General features: G+C 39.4%; 1 protein-coding gene and 1 pseudogene across 1 annotated transcript in view; both read left to right on the top strand.

Annotated features, from left to right (window-relative positions):
* LOC110156208 (receptor tyrosine-protein kinase erbB-4-like) overlaps nucleotides 1-17,640 on the top strand; it is a 259,988-nt gene that overhangs the window by 43,354 nt on the left and 198,994 nt on the right. The gene's annotated exons all lie outside the window — the stretch shown is intronic.
* LOC129409016 (5S ribosomal RNA) lies at nucleotides 2,005-2,122 on the top strand (annotated as a pseudogene).

Raw genomic sequence — 17,640 nt, forward strand, 5'->3', positions numbered from 1 at the left:
TAAATTTAGTACAAACTCATCCACAACCTTATTGTGCCACAGTTTGGATAAAAGTGCTGTTTTGCAGTAACGTTTGGACTTAAGTGTTCAAATTCAGCTTTATACATACAACAGAGGTGGGACTAAGTCTTTGTTTTGCAAGTCTCAAGTAAGTCTCAAGTCTTTGACCTCAAGTCCGAGTCAAGTCCCAAGTCAAATACATGCAAGTCCAAGTCGAGTCTCAAGTCACTGGCCCATAAGTCCAAGTCAAGTCCAAGTCATTTGCTCTGAGCTTCAAGTCATTTCAAGTCTTTAAACCAAAGTACCAAATATAGCTTAGATTTTTGCAATTTATATGAATTAGGAATGAACTAAATTGTACTTTAAAAAAAATCTTGGAGTATTTATGTAAGAGTTGTAGAAATTATTTTAGTTAATTTTTCCTTTTTGAATGTCTTGACAAGATCTTAGTGTGAGTCATTATGGTCAGAATAGAAAGAATTCAGATTTAAAAGTGCTTCTCAAGTCTTCTCATTTTATCGAGTCAAGTCTTAAGTCCTAAAAATAGTGACTCAAGTCCAAGTCACAACTTGCAAGTCCTGACCTCTGACACACAATATATTATTTATGCATATTTAGGCAGCTGGATAGGCCAAATTAAATACTCGCCAATGCTGGAGATTAAAGGTCGATAGCCGATATGCTTAAAAGGTCAAATAACAGCACAGTACATGTATATCGGCAAACCAATATAATAGTCTATCTTTACAAAAAAACAGCCAAATATTGCCAAATTTAGTAACTTTATCAACCATTTAAAAAATTCTTTGTCTGAAATCTGCAATATTTACTTTCTTAACCTGCGTATTTGCCATGGTAGAAATAATTGGTTTTACGTGCTGTTGGCTGTTTGGTGACTTTAAATCTTCAGACATTTCAGCACTGATTCACTCCATAAAAATAAACAAGCGAAGGTTCAACACCAGCCACATCTCGAGATTCCAAAACAAGCCAGTTGGTTTATTTCAGAAATCAAAACTTTGCATGTCTCATAGTACACCTACCCGTCCTTCCTGCAAGTTTGTCTCCTCTCCTCTTCACTTGGATCACTCCGGGCATGTCCTGATGTTGCAGTGGATTGCGCACCAACTCCCACTTGCCTCTGCTGTACATTTTCATATTTGGAGTGTGTATAGACAGGTGCTAGATCAGCCCTTAAATGTTAGTTATTTTTGCTTTTGGCCTGGCAGAATCTTTATACACAGCTCCTCAGTCTTTTTTCTACACTTTTCTACTCGGCTTTCATCTGGTGGCTCCATGGAATTGATTTCTAGCTGCCTGTCTGCTGCTTTTGTGAGTACGTACCAAACCGACAAGAGGCGAAAAGGAGAGATAGAAAGGCCCTATTTTTTTCCTTCAAGAGTTTTTTTTTTTTTTTTTTGCTAACCCCAGTCAGTTTGGGATGAGAACAGACAGAATATGTGGGCACAGATGCATCAGGTTGGGTCTAGCCGCTTTAACAGGAGAATGCCGAATGAGATGGCTGACCTTTGACCTCTGCAATCAATTCAGCAGAAGAAAGCGTACCAGAAACCCGGGCGCGCTAAATGGTAACACCCCTGCACAGACCTGGCCCCTGACATTGGGGAAAAATAGCAGCGTACAAGTGGGAGATATAAACATGTTTTGTCAGCCCGTCCAAAGTTTCCTCTTTTATCCAGTGTAGGCTCAGTTCTTCAGGGATATCACCACATTGGCTTTGGACCTTTGAAGGCAAATTTGCTTTATAGTTTTAAGGAGTCAGAATTAGCTGACTCTGCCTTTTTTTTCTCTATTTGTGCCCCTGTCAGCTATTTGGCAGAATGTTCGCCAAATGCCTTTGTTTTGTCAATGCAATTATGTCTGATCCAAGCTCAAAGGACTAGTGATTTGTTTGGAAGAGAAGCAATTTGGATTCTCAGATAATGAAGTAAGAAGTACTCAAAATGTGTACTTACGTTTAGGGCTGCACAATATACTGAATTTCAATGTGGCCCTACCGTCTTATCAAAGCCTGATCCCGTCAGATCTCAGAAGCTAAGCAAGGACAGGCCGGGTTAGTACTTGGATGGGAGACCACTGGGAAAATCAGGTGCCACAGTGGGGTCAGTCACAAAATCTGTTGTTGTGTTCTTAGGCAAGACACTTCACCCACGTTGCCTAGAATGAAAGTGGTGTGTGTGTGAGTGATGGTGGTGGTCAGAGGGGCAGATGGTGCCGATTGGCATGGCAGCTGCGCTTCAGTCAGTCTGGCCCAGGGCAGCTGTGGCTACAATAGTAACTTACCACCATCGGGTATGGAGTGACTGAATTGGGCTCTGCAAAGCGTGTTTGTGAAAAGCACTATATAATTAAAAAACATACTTAATTACTTATTACTTCAATTGAATCGTCAACACTATTTGAGTTGCCACAATTATCAAATTTCAAAGATTGCAATTATTTAGATGTTTTAAAACAGTTTAACCTGTACCGTATTTTTCAGACTATAAGGCGCACCGGATTTTAAGGCGCAATATCAATAATGTTGAATTCTCTCGTCCATTTTCATACATAAGGCGCATTGAGTGAAACAAACCGGCGACACTTAAGACTGATATCTTAGCCCAGGCATTCACAATTCATTGGCAGATAGTGGCATAATTTGCCCAGCGTTACCTCCCTGTCTTTGTGAATGTGTGTGGATGGATAATTTAAGGTTTTTTTTCCCCCTACGAGGAGGACTCAGATATACATAGTCTGAAGTAGTATAGTCTGAAAAATACGGTACTTAAGACCTACAACCTGACTTTACTTTTGACACCTTTGGCTCATCCTCTTGTCTCTCTTCCTTCTCCTCTTTCTCTCTCTAAAATCATGCAGCTGTACTTATACGATAATTTTGTTATAACTGTGTAAACGAGACATCCTACAATGCTTTCCTTACCTGTTCTGAAATTCCCCATTCTTATACAGTTTTGTTTCTGAAATCCTCCATTCTTAGTTTTGTAAAGTTGAAGTGAGGACAGTCTTGTCTTGGCCCCTGCTCTGTAAGTGAGTGTGAATGGCCATTAAAGGGTCTGAACGATGGTGCGATAGTTTAAGTACTCCCTGGACTAAATCAATAACAGCTTCGGGCCAAAAAGCTCAAGAAAACACAGCCAATACCAGAGTGGCCCACATGTGTTCAGCTCACATAAAATGAACAGAGGGCAGATGTACCACAGGTGTCTATGTTGAGCTTGTATGTGATTTGATGATGTTTGATATGTGAGAAGAAGAAGCCAAGTTTTGGAGTGTGAGCAAACTGGTAGAGGCTGGTACACTACAGCAGCTTTGCTCTCAGTGATTAAATGCATTGTGTTTGGTGGAGCCCTCTTGCTGTTCTCCCTCAGGTGTGACTCTGATAGTTTTGGGGAGAAAAAGACTAGTGGAACAACATAATGTAACTTTAGCTCACTCCTGACTGTCTAACACTGAATAAATGTGGATTTGGACTGTAGAGCCTCGCACTAGTGTGTCCTCATTTCTTGTGTTAGATGATAGCCAATGATAACTTATAAATCAACAAAGCAAAGTGGCTTAAACTTAAGGTATCTTTAATAGTTAAAAAGTAAGGCAGTAGAAAATGAATGACAATGATCTAAAAATCAGCGTTTGTTAACATAATGCAATAAAACAATACTTTTAATGCAATTTGAATTCATTGTTTCCTTAATTTAGAATATCTGTTAGACATTTTTAAGTAAAATCTTGCAAAGTAGTTTTGAGTCATAAGCAATAATCAGTCTCCCTCCCATTGCTCTGAATAATATCAAATAGGCTTGGCACATAGCAAAATAACAAAACATAATTTTAAGTAATTTCATATTTATCATGCTTCTAAATTAGCATTAGCACCTAGACTAAAAGACCTATACATAAATACAGAGGACAATATTAATTTATTATAATTGAAAACATCCAAAATTCTGAAGTCCGAAGATGTAAAAAGTTAATTCTCTGTATTTAATCTATAGTTCTCTCATCACTCTTCTGATGTCAGTCCTCAATTAGGCATCAAACTCAGAATCTGTAAAGGTCTCATCTGGAAGAAAGGTCAACAAAGCAATTTAGTTTTTGCGTTTCCCCTTTGCACACTCTATACTGATGTGTAAATCCAGACTGATCGTCCGAACAACAAAACTCTTAATTTTTACTGTGGCTTCTTTTAATGGGAAGCTGTGAATGCACCAGCCTGGGACAAGAAGTACAGAGATGTTAATAAGAGCTATTAGGATTGACATTTCATAGCGCTTACTGTATGTTCTTTTGAATGTTTCTCTGTCATGATTTGTCACAGTCTATTCTAACCCATTTATATGTTTAATGGGTAATGATAATGTGCTCTTGTGGGTGGGATCAAATGTAAAGCAAGACAATGTAGATAAGCGTAGGGAGGATACATTTTGTACCATGTAAAGCTGTCACCGTGAATTTAAATTCATTGGTCATTACACTTAAATGTGAACTGTGTAACTTTTGTATTACAGGCTTGTCTCCATGGCGATACGCAAGTTTAATGCCATACTGAGGAGATGTCACTATCAAATCCTCCACCAGAAAGTTACATGGTCCACCTTTAACAATATAACAATTTTATACACAGTGCTAATCCTGTACTTAGTCTTTTAGAAAAATTTACATCCTTGTCTCTGTAACTGCTGCAGTGAGCCTTGTTATTTTGGTCTCAAAAAGATCATATTAACCCTATGTACATGATGACGGTTTTTTTATTTTGTCTGCAAATACATTCCTATTCCTAATATGGAACTCTGCTCCAAATTTGCTTCTGTAACTGCTAGCATTGTGAGCTTCATTTGACTGGAGCTGGATGTTGTGGGTGACGTCATACTCCCTTGGTCCACTTCTTCTTTTGTACAGTCTATGGTTGTGCATTGTACTGTTTAAAGTGTTGCTTTGGACTAGTTTGACTGTTGCCGGGGGTGACATTGGTGCTGAACTTGTGCTCCCTGTAGTGCAACTGAAACGCTGTCATCCGGCTTCAGTGTCATGGTGTCCAGTTTGGAGTGAGACGTGTGTGTGTGTGTCGTGTGTGCGTGTGTGTGGGGTCATAGATGTGAGCAGCCAACGATGGAGATCGTGTTGATTGTCTGCGTTTGTCTCTCTGGTCCGGGGCCAGCTTTGTGCTTTGACTTCTAATCGACTTCTGCTCCAGATGTTCACCGGTGACATGGCAGGGCGAAGTGTGCAATTTTGTGGTCTTTTTATTCAGTGCCTTCTCTTATTAAAGGGCCCATATTACGCTGTTTTCTGATCTAGCTTATAATGTTGTTTCCTCATCACAGACATGCCTGGTGTTGTATATTGTTTTGCTTACACATGTTTAACACACAAATCCTGCTTTTTTAGGTCGACTTCTTCTCTCAAACAGAAAACACTCAGTTCGACACTATCTTGCATTATCATGTGGCAATGTGATGCTCCATTGTGTTTTTATTCTCCATACACCTTCACTAGAATCATTTGGATGATTTCAGCCCTGGAATTTATTGAATTATCTATTGAACTAAAAGTAAAAGGTAGCTGTTAACTTGAAAACTCACAAGGTGGAGTAGAGCATTTTGAGCTTTGGAAATGTAGACCGATTAATAATAAACACCATTCTAACATGGTTTAAAGTTCACAAGAGTCCATTTTGCGTAATATAAGACCTGTGTTGAGTTTCCTTGTTTTGAATCCCCACAGGCTATAACATGTACTATTGAAATGTTGATAACTGCTGACCTCTGTATCAAGCTGTGTGCTATTTGTCTTACTCCCTTTCTCCCCCTGAGGCTGTTGAGTAATAAATATTGCACAACCAGGCAGAACAATATGTCCTGCAGCTTTATATATTGATGGTCTAAACGTTTTGTAATTTGATTATGTTAAGAATTGTGTATATTGAACCAGGATTATCTCTTTCAGTGTTTTAAGTTACAGGTTAAACTGGTGGACAGGATCACATGGCCGTTCCAGCTTAGAACAGTGGTAAATTGTTTTTCCATGGTTTACGTTTGATAATGTCCACTACAGATGGCGACCTCCCTAAGAGCTGCAACCTTGGAGATGTTCTGATCTGGTCGTGTATACATTTCAGACTTGATAGATTCCTTACTCTCTTATTCATCCTGTTTAGCCAGGCTGGCGCCACCTAGTGCCTCCGCTCAATTTCATTTCTCTTCAGTGACTGGGTCAGGAATCAGAATATACTAGACGGTTTGCAAGAACCCCGAAAGTGTGAGTCCAGGGACCAGCCAATCAATGAAGAGACATACATTCTGTGTTGGCAACAATTCCGAAGATCGAGGATTTAAAGCGGGAACAAAGAGAATGTTTGGTGAATTTTATCAAGGGGAAAGACGTTATTGCCCTTCTTCCTATGGGATTTGGGAAAAGCTTAATATACGAGTTAGCCCTGTTAGCAGCGCATTACGTATGTCACGATCAAATAGCAGTGATTGGTTAAATAAAAAAATTACCCACCTGCCGTCGAGCAAATTCATTCTAATGCTGCAAGGTCAGACGGTTTCCACAAAGTGAAACCGCCTGATGAATTCGGCTACATCCTGCTGCCGTTTAATCAACATAATTATATAATATTTACTTGTAACACAATATTACTCACAGTAAAACTCTGTTAGTTGTCTATCCTTAAAAAATAAAATATAATCATGGAGATATTATTCCTTTGCCTAGAATGTTCCAAAATATGTCATCAAACTACTTGATAAGCAGGTAGCACCACCAAGTCAAGCTACAGGACAGATCTGTGGAGAGGTGACTCTTTTGTAAGAATGCATGTTTTTCAATGTATTTTTGAGCTATAAAAATAGAAATGCCATGATGTGAAACATAGAAAAAGCACTATGCAGACAAGCAGGTAGCAGACCCCTCCACCAGAAAAGTGACATAGTGCCTCTTTAATCACCCAGTGTATTGAACTATTGAATATGTGGCCTCAAATAAACAGGTTTTTACAGAGATCACAGTGGAGCATTCTGGAGCTATAACCCAGCAGCAGCAGCAGTCGTCTTTAACAATCTCTGCTTTACAGGTTTACTCTCCTCACTATTTCAATAATGTCCTTTTGACTCCCATTGACTCTGAATTGCTTTTCATTGGGCACTCCGCTCCACTCTTGGCTCTTTCCTCTTCCCTGTCTTTATTGCATCTCATAAGCCACGGGGAGACAGTCCAGCTGCTGCCTTGACGCCACTCAACCCCTATGCTCTTTGACAGTTTCCAATTAAGTCGGAAAATGTAATGTATGAATATTGGAAGATCCTGTGACACAAACATGGTCCCCTGCTTTTGTAGCATTGTGCAGCCTATCGTCAGGGGGTCTGCGCTAGGTCACCGTTTTCATAGAGTTGATTTGCTCCGCGCCTCCCACTCCCCTGACTCTGCTGCACGCTGTCTCCCCTGCAGCTATTTGTTAACACTTGTAAATATGGCCGCCGTTCACACATAAACCTCCATGTAAAAGGCTTTGTCGATCAGGGCATCTCTTATCTGTGCACTGGGCTGTGGATGAGGATTTGACAGTGGAAGTATATGAATGAGTTTTGGACTATCTTGTTTGTGTTTTTGTGGCTAGAGCTGTGGCCTGGGTAAATATTATCATTGTAGTGCTATCTTTGGCTTTATAGGCTGCATATTTCCCTGTTTCATATCTTTAGTTAATGTTCCTGGACCATACTTGCAAAGAAATAGTCATTTTAATATATTATCTGAAATTTAAATTGCACAAGACAGTGGAAGAAATTGACTTGGGTAATCTCTGGGTAAAGTTCAGATTTCATACAATTGTTAAGGTTCATTTACTTCCGCCGTGTTTAACTTGCTGATATAATTTGAAATCAGAAATGTCTAGGCCTATTTTTATTAAATTGGCAAAATACTCATTTTTAAAGGTCTTATATTACATAAAACTGACTCTTCTGAACTTTAAGCCATGTTATAATGTTGGTACCTCATTATAAACATCCCTGGAGTTGCATGTAAAATCTACAAAGTTCCCTGGGAAGTGAAAGGGGAATATCACCCCATCTCAAAATTATTATGGGAAGCCCCTAAAAGAATAGTGTCATATATATATGATCAGTTATTGAATGATTGTACAGTGCCCTCAGTGGAAATGAAAGCATAGGAAGGAGAGCTACCAAGTGACTTGTTCAAAACTGTGAATTAATTTGGCGTAATATTGAGGGAACATCAAAAAACGCCAACCACCGTTATATACATTTGAAATATTGCCATAGAGCATACCTAACCCCAGTTGTGAGGCATAGGATGGGGTTAGCATCTGATCCTTACTGCTCCTTTTGTCTCCTGGGGACTGTAGGTTCCTTTATTCATGCTGTATGGGAATGTCCAGCAGTTCAGGAACTTTGGGGGAAAGTGGCTAACTAGTGAATTAATAGGAGTCGAACTACCAATGGATCCAGCAGTACACATTTTGGATGATGACTCACAAATATCTCTTCAGAAAAGGACATGTAAAATCCAGCTGGCAGGTCTCACAGCAGCAAAGAAGATTATAGCTCAAAGAGGGAAGAGTAATGATGTGTCATTTACTCATTGGCTTCGTTTTATGGATGTTGCTTATATGGAACATGGATCTTCAGCACAGATTAATAATGCAGCGCCTAATACAACTGTGGACTCAACTAATAAAAGATCTGGAAAAAATAATTACAAAATAATACTTGATTCACTCTATTAGTATAGTATATATTTGTCATAACAGTATACAACTGGTTGGTGGCAAGTGGGTGGGGGGAGGGATGGGAGAGGGGAAGTCAGGTTAACCATTTTTAATGAAAAATAAGAAGAACCAACAGGTGTTGATATGTCTAATGGAATGTGTATTGTGTATTGTTCTTAATTAAAAAAAAAAAATACCTGGAGTTGTGTTTTGTTTCATTGTGTTGAGTAATCCTTTATTATTATTCTGTCTACACCTCAAAAGCTCAAAATGCTCTGTTCTACCTTGTGATGTCATTAGGTGATATTTTTGAAGTTAACAGCTAACTTTTGCCTTTAGTTCAGTACAGACTGACAATTCCAGGGCTGAAATTATCCAAATTATTTTAGTGAAGGTGTATGGAGTTTAAAAGCAGTGGTACCACATGACTTCTCAAGGTGGTACAGCGTGTTTTCTGTTTGAGAGAAGAGTTCAGGCTAAACATGTTAAACATGTATGAATGAAACAAAGTACAACTCTAAGTATGTTTGTGATGAGGAAACATTATCACAGAGATGTAAAAATAGCATAATATGGGTCCTTTAAGCAACTAACTAACTAACTAACTAACTAAGATGTCCTTGCGTTACATTTTACACTTTACATACAGTTTACATTTGACAAACGTATGAAAATTAGATTTAATAAGATGATCTGCCCAGGAACAAGAGCTTAACTGATGTTGCTGAAATTCTTCCAAATGGCTGGCTTGTGTGAGACTGAACTGGTGCCCTTTACTGCCCCCCTTTGTGGTACTTACACTGAATTCTGGCTCTGAACTGGAGACTTCCGCTGCCCCACTGTTGAATCGGAGCAGTGCACTGAGTTGCCAGATCTGGTGTCTTTGTGCATGTATGTGTGCCCTGGGCTCATCCGGGACTTGTAGACAGACCATAGAGCATCTGTGACCTGATCTCAACCTGCTGCTCACTACTGCCCCTCATAGACACAGGAGGAACTGACAATACAAGGAGCTGCATTTACTTCAGTTATAAATGTATCTTTCTTGTATTTCATCATAGTGAACTGGATTATGTTTTTGTCTTTGGATTGTACTTGATTACATTTCAACATGCAGTATTTTTGTGAAACTCAAAATATTAAAAACTATAGAATGGGATATATGCATATTTCCTTAAGGCACAATTCTGTTGTTATTTGTACAAGCAGCAAACTCCAGAAATTTCAAACTAAAAAATACTGATCCATTCTAATACAAAAATGCGATGTCAGAGAAATATGCAATGTCGTTCTATTGTAAATAGATCTTTGACCATTGTTGTGAACTGGCCAGTGGGCATTGTACAACATAAAGCTGCAAAATTGTCTGGCAAAACATTGAAAGTATGACAGCTGGTCCAAACTTAGCCACATGACGTTAAACTATTGTTGAGGGCAAAAAGGCGCTTTATCATCTTCAAACGCATTCCACTGAGACAGCACTGAATTCAAAGCTCCATACCCTCCCCGTCCGGCCTATAAAACAGCAGACAGCCAATGTTTTTTGAAGAGAGTGCATATAGACCTCCCTGTCAAGCAAAATGGACCAACAAAAGAAAGTCATATTTTTTCATTTTTACACAATTCGAAAGAAGTTCAGCATTCTGCTTGTACAAATGTCCTTTTTATATCTTCTCCCTGTTGATATGCAGCAATATTAAGCAACGCAACATTTCCCAAAGCGCGTTGAGGAAAGACCATTGAATGCCACAACAATGGGGACACACATCAGCTGGGCCTATAGGGAAATGGTGCTACATGTGAATTTAACCATGTGATACTCAAGATTTTGTATTCTCATCAAATATATCCCGAATGTATGCTGTAACCATGAAGCTCCTCTGTGTTTTTTAAACTCCAGACCTGATTCGTTATACAGTATAACACACTGTATCCCAATTTAGGCTTTGAGAAATTTTAAGACAACAAAATTTTGCACTTCTGGTGAGGAGTCTGCTACCTACTTGTCTCCATGGAGATATTATTGCGTTGCCTGGAATGTTCCATGGTATGGCATCAAACATATCTGTCTAGCATTTACTTGCACACAATCACAGGTTTTTCTATTCCTCACAAATACAATAATTCCTTCTGTGAATAGGGGCGACTCTCTCTGTACAGTACTGTGGAACACTCTAGACCAGGGATTTTCAAATTGGGTGAATGTGAGTCTCCCCCCTTGCCCAAACTCCCTTCCGCCTGCCTTACCCCACACATGCCTTTGAAGTAAATGCATCTTTTGTGTTCCTGGCAATGATGATGATGATTTTTGCAACAGCAAATCATTTCCAACTTCATGCAGGCCTATTTGAGGCTACTTTAACATCACTGAACATCAGTGGGACATCAGGACTACACCAGGACTACACCAGGACTACACCAGGACTAATCTTGGACTTGAGAGCAGGAGAACCCCAAGCCTGTGGAGCAGGGCGTCCGCAAAGACCGATCGGACAACAGCTGCGCTTACCCCTGTGAGGCGTGGAGCTCTGTGCCGGTCCTTTCACATGTGGTCACCTGACAGTCTACGCAGGCGCACATCTGGGCCCATCTTGAAACTCCGTCCTGGTTTAGTTCTTGTTTAATCCTGGTTTAGTTCTGTTTAATCCTGTTTTAGTCCTAGTTCAATCCTGGTTTAGTCCGTGTGGGTTGTGCCTCTCCATTGGCTCTTTGACAGGGGAGGCGGGTCTCACCTATTGAAAATCGCTGCTCTAGAAAAAGCAATAAGATTTTCATGGAGACAGGCAAGTGGCGGACCCTCCACTATAAATGTTATGCAGTGCACCTTTAATTTGCACTACCAGAAATGTAAATGCTTGTAAATACAGCCTTGTATTTAAAAATGTGGAGTCTGTCAACTGCTTGTCTCCATGAAGATGTTATTCCAGAATGTTCCACAGTAGCATTCAAGTTATTCATTATCTTGCATATTTGTGTTTTTTAGATTTTGCATCAGCAGTAGCTCAGTTAGTGTTTTTCCATTGATGCGATGGTTGGTGGTTGGAATCCCACTCTCGACATCACATAGAGCGGTCAGAACCACTGAACCACAGTTTAGCGTTACGATTCCAGCTCCCACAGATGAATGCTGTTGTTGTTATTCTCTTGATGTCAAGCTTTTTGAGTGCCTTGAAGGTGGAAAAAAGCTATATAAAAATGTGACCTTTTACCATTTTTCATAAACGAGTTTAATGCTCTACAGTGTAACATTAAAGGCATACAAGCAAATGACAGACCCTCCACTAAAAAGTTACCAGTGCCTCTTTAATAGAGTTACAATGATTATGAAAAACAAACATGACTGTGACTACTGGATTCTTTACCGGACTTTTTTCCTATTACCCAACTGTGTTTGTGCGTGTGTCTCCATTACCATAGGCATTTCATTATGTGCTAGTAGCTTCCTATAGGTTTCACATTGGTTCTTCTTGACAGATTTATAACCGCTGCACAGCATTGTCAAGATAAATCACCAGTTTGGGGCAGGGACTTGTCGACATCTTTCTGTTTAATTCTCTTTTTGTCTACTCTTTGATTTCCACTCAATATCTCTTTTTTACTTTTAACTCCTCCTCTGTCTTCTGTAGTCTGCCAGCGAGCTAATATTTCTTTCTTGTATCTTTACGTTTATATCGCAGACGACCCATGAACTCCATCACCAGAATGAGAAAACTGTATCTCCACCTAGACGGGCTGTTATTTCGGCCACAAGTGCTTCAACGTAATATGTGGTCTGGCCTCCATGAGATGTAGTGCTCAACAAGCCATTAATCTCCCCTACACACACGCATGCACACACACACATACACACACACAGAGTAGACATTGGTGTTGAATGTTTCCTAAATACACATAGCAACAAAAGGCATACACACGCTCCCTTGGCATCGCCTCTGCTGCAGGTTGACCTCCGCACCGGGAAAGCAGGTTTAGTAATGGGATCAGTGGCCACCGGCAGGCCCTTTCACCCCCAATTTCATCAATCTGGCTTTACTGTAAGTGGATGAGAGACAGGCTGGAAAAGGGAAGCAAAAAGTGCAGACATCAGAGACTCTCATTTGAGACCTAAATGTTTAAAGGTGCATTGTATAACTTTTCTGGTGGGGGGGGTCTGTCAAATACTTTTTTGCTTGAAGATGTTATTGCTCTGTCTGGAATGTTTCACAGTATGGTATTAAAACTTTTTATCTTCATGGAGACGAAACAAGATCAAGGTACAGGTCAGATCTGTGGAGAGGCAACCTCCCTCGTAGTCAGAATGCTTGTTTTTCTAGGTATTTTTGAGCTTTAGAGCTTTAGAGCTGTTTATTGTCATTGTGTGGAACATTCCAGGCAGAACAATGACATATCCATAGAAACAAGCAGGTGACGAACCCCCAACCAAAAAAGTTGCATAGTGCACCTTTAAAGTAGTGGTTTGGAGACTTGGTGAAAGAAGACTAACGTGCACAACATTCTTTTGAAATTCATCTCCAAATCATGAATACACTTGTTGAATTTGTATTAGCTTAGTCTAATTATTTGATCATTGTAAATATGCTTTAATTTTTAATTGGGGTGTAAGGATATTCAAGTCTCACGATATGATATCATCACAGTATGAACCTCACAGTACGATATTTATTGCGATATGGTGGGAAAACTCATGATATGATGGGGAGGCTCACAATTAGGGATGTAACAATATCCAAATCTCTCTGTATGATATTTTCACGAATATACATCTCACGGTATGATATTTATTGTGATATTTTGTGGAGGGTAAGAACACAGCTGTTAATATTTTACTTTTTCTTCTTAAAATGCCTTGACAAGACTTAATCCAAAGAACTAAGACTTAAAAGTGCTTAGAACTGTTATTTCTTCTTGTAGTCTGCACTGAAATGGAGCAAAGGATCATGGTCTATGTAGTTCCCTCTGTTTTGTTTTTTTTTAGCTATTGCTGCACCATAACTCTTAATTAAAGCAAAGAGACTTGTGTATATTGTGATGGCCCACGATATTATTGTGAGAACTTTGACAATACAATATCACAATATTTCGATTATTGTTACATCCCAAATTTTTGATGATCTTGACTCAATTCTGTTTTGCTTCTCATAAAACCTACGTGTAACTCCTATGTTCCATGACCAGCAATACAGGCATAATTGTGTAAATTTTCTGTCTATGCTTGTCGCTGTGAAGATTTTATGGAATGTTTCACAGTAGGGTATTTAATGTATTTAATCAAACCTAATAAAATGTAATTGTGTCAGTACTGGAATGAATACCTTGACAAACATTCATTCTTACTGTGTGCAGGCTCAGCTCTCCACAGATATGACCTGTAAATTTTTGCAGAGATGGTTTTCTGTAGGATTTATGTTAAATGAAAAATTCACAACATCTGTATATTTTGAAAAGACATAACATTTTTTTTTAAACTTTTGGCAGAGAATCAACTGTCCATAAGTGTGTTCAAACTTTTATTAATTGGTGTTTAAAAAGTAGACAAGGCTGTGGATTTGGAAATGAGGAGGAGGCGGTGAGAGTGTGTGCCCCAGGGCTGTAGAAGAACATATCTCACTGATTCAACAGAGAGGCAGGCTGGCTCTCATTTTCATGTTAGCTTTAGACTTTGCTTAAAAATACATCTGACGAGCTGAAGGAACAGGCCTTCGGAGGCACTGGAAGAGAGGAGCCATACCGCTTTTCATTGACAGATTTGCCCTTTCCTCACAGTACTTACACAAGTTCTGCAAAGAGCTAGTCATAATGGAGGCACAGCAGGAGTTTTATTTATATATTTTTACACCAACGCTACACAGGCCTTCTTCCTACCCCATGTTACATTAGTATTAGAGTGGACTTGTGGTGGGCTGAAAATCCCATTTGTGAGGAGATGGGTGGCGGTGAGGATCAAGCGTTCCTGTGAGACAAAGCGATGTGAAAGCACGAAGGTTACAGACAAATCTAATTATAAGAGAAAGGAGCAGAGATGGAGGAGAACAAGAGGTAAAGTTGAACAACGCAGAGGGGGGCATCTGATTCATTATTTTTCATTTGAACTCACTGTGAATTCTTTGGAATTATATGAATCAAGATCCAAGTTTAATAAGTGATCACAATAGTTGAGAATAACTTTATGATCAATGAGTAATGTTAGTATTGAGTCTAACAGCCACAAGGGCAATAACAATTACTTGGCCAGCCAGAACGCTTTGATAAAACTTTACAAAGACTAAAGTGGACCTGGAGCCACATCCCGGACCTGGAGCCACATCCCGTCTCCTCGATTTCCATCTGTTGTCCCTAGGCAGGTCACACAGAAAACAATCAAAGAGACATATTTTCTACTTGAGTGTTTTAATTCTCACCCACGAGAAAACCTTCTGTATTTATGTAAATCTTACCGTGTTTGTTTTGACCTCAACATTCCCCATTGGCTGAATCTGCTTTGTGCATGAGGTGCTTCAGCTCTCAGCACCAGGTTGACTCTGTGTGAAAGGAATGGAAACAATTGGCCTACATATAAATTTTTTTTCCAAATATGATGGTGAGGCTTTGATATCTACAAGGACATGCGCCTTTCATCCTTTTCATTTAATTAACGGCAGTTCTCAGGTCAACCCCGGGCTACAGCGATTTGTTTTTAGTTTCCTCCATACGATTGCCTTTTGGGGAATAACCCTTAAGAACAGGTCATGTTTATGTGAGCAAAAATCAGCAGGAAGAGTGTCATAGTTAAACATTTTTTAAAGAAAACAAGCCAATGTAATTCTTGTTTTTTGTTGTTTTTTTTTTTTGTTTTGTTTTTTTTTTACAGAATTTCAGTATTCATTAGAAACCTGGAATGTTCCACAGTATGACATTAAAGGTGCACTTTGCAACTATGGCACTGAACTTGAACTCAAATATTTAAGCAATTAGTTGTTACTGCTTAGAAATAAAGGGTGGACTTGCCTCTTCACAGATCTGACCCATAACTTGGCCTGGTGGCATTCTTGTCTCCATGGAAATAAAAAAGTTGAATGTTATGGGGCAATAAAATTCTTATGAAGCAGGTAGCAGACTCTCTACCAAAAAAGTTACACAATGCATCTTTAAACATATTAATTGTGGATTATCTTAAAAAAAAAAAAAAAAAAGAAAGAAAGAAAAGAAAAAAACATTCTTTCTTAGTGACAGCAGAATTCGCGTATCATTCGTTCATTAGTTTTTCAAAATAAAACCAAAAATAAGAAAATTAAAAAACAACAGTTTTCTTCATTATTTGTCTCCTAAACCAAAATGAAAAAAAAAAAACAGATAATCATTGTTTTTTTTTTTTGGTTTTGTTTTTGTTTTTTTTTGAACCAGTCCTTTCTGAACCAGGACTGAACCAAGACTGAACCTAGACTGAACCAGGACTGAACCAGCACTGAACCAGGACTAAAACAGGTTCTACACCAGGACTACTCTAGGACTAAACCACAACTAAACTAGGACTGAACCAGGACTGAGTGTCGGGACGGGCCTGGAAGTGCACCCGAGCAGACTGTCAGGTGATCAGAATTGAGACCAGGACCAGAATGGGAGCAGACCGGGACCAGGACCGGGACTAGACCGGGATCAGGACCAGGACCGAGACCGGGACTAGACCGGGATCAGGACCAGGACCGAGACCGGGACTAGATCGCGACTGAGACCAGGACTGAGACCGGTTTAGTCCAGGTTCAGTCCGTATATGGCTTGAAAGTCCAACATCGCAGTTTAAGTCACAAAAGTGGGACACAAATCGTTATCCTTTTTTTTTTTTTTTTTTTTTTCATTTTGATTTTGGAGACATATAATGAAGAAAATCATTTTTTCATTTTCTTATTTTTGGTTTTATTTTGAAAAACAAATGAACGAATGATGCACAGATTCAGCAGGATTGCCTTTCCACAGGTCTGACCAGCCTTTGTGATGTCTCCAAGTAGATGAATGTGTTTAATGCCATACTGTTGAACTTTCCAGGTAAAACTCTAACTTTTCTGTGGAGACGAGCTGGTGACATATCCTCCAGCAGTACAGTTACATAGTGTACCTTTAAGATTATTTAGGTGCTACCATTTTATAAGTTTTGTCCCTCTCTGCTACTATATCTTCTGTACAAACTTTTAAAACCACCTCCAGTGCTCCAGGCTGACTTTGGCTGAATAATATTTGGATGAGGAAATGCTGCTCTGAGGCGTTTGATGCTGGGAGGACTTATTAAACAGACGCAGTGGACCAGAAAGAGTCCACTCTCCACTGCAGCAGGGACTCATTCAGTAAGACAGGAGCCGAGACATCACAGGGACTGAGTGGGACCCCCTTGACCTCTGACCCCAGTGTCACGTGACTAGCAGTGGCCGTGTCTGTGCTGCTTAATTCTCTTGGAGCTCTGTATTGGTGGTAACGTTTGAGTTGCCTCGGTTCCTTCTCTTGATAGTAAACCATTTTGACAATCAGATAAACATTTGGAATTGATCATAGAAACCACGCAATTAAAATGAACATTCTCATCAAATAATACAAATTAACACTGGCGTTATGTTGTTGGGGAATGATGGATCCTAAACGGCCCTTGATTGAGCAGTATTTAGTTGTATAAAATGACATTAAAGGTTCAATATGTAACTTTTCTGGGTGTTGTTTCCTTTGAAAGTTCCGCAGTATATGAGATCAGCAGGTGCCGTCACTTGTTCAAGTTCCAGGTCAGATCTGTGGAGATGCGATCCTGCTAATATAAAACATTTTTTCAGGTATTTAAATGGGTTGAATGTATAATATCCAAATCTCAAGATACGATATTATCAAAATATGCATCTCACACTACAATATTTATTGTGATATTTTGAAGAGAC

The sequence above is a fragment of the Boleophthalmus pectinirostris genome, unplaced genomic scaffold (genome assembly GCF_026225935.1).
Source record: "Boleophthalmus pectinirostris isolate CB_2022bp ecotype Guang Dong unplaced genomic scaffold, ASM2622593v1 HiC_scaffold_1, whole genome shotgun sequence".
In the NCBI taxonomy this organism is placed as follows: Eukaryota; Metazoa; Chordata; class Actinopteri; order Gobiiformes; family Gobiidae; genus Boleophthalmus; species Boleophthalmus pectinirostris.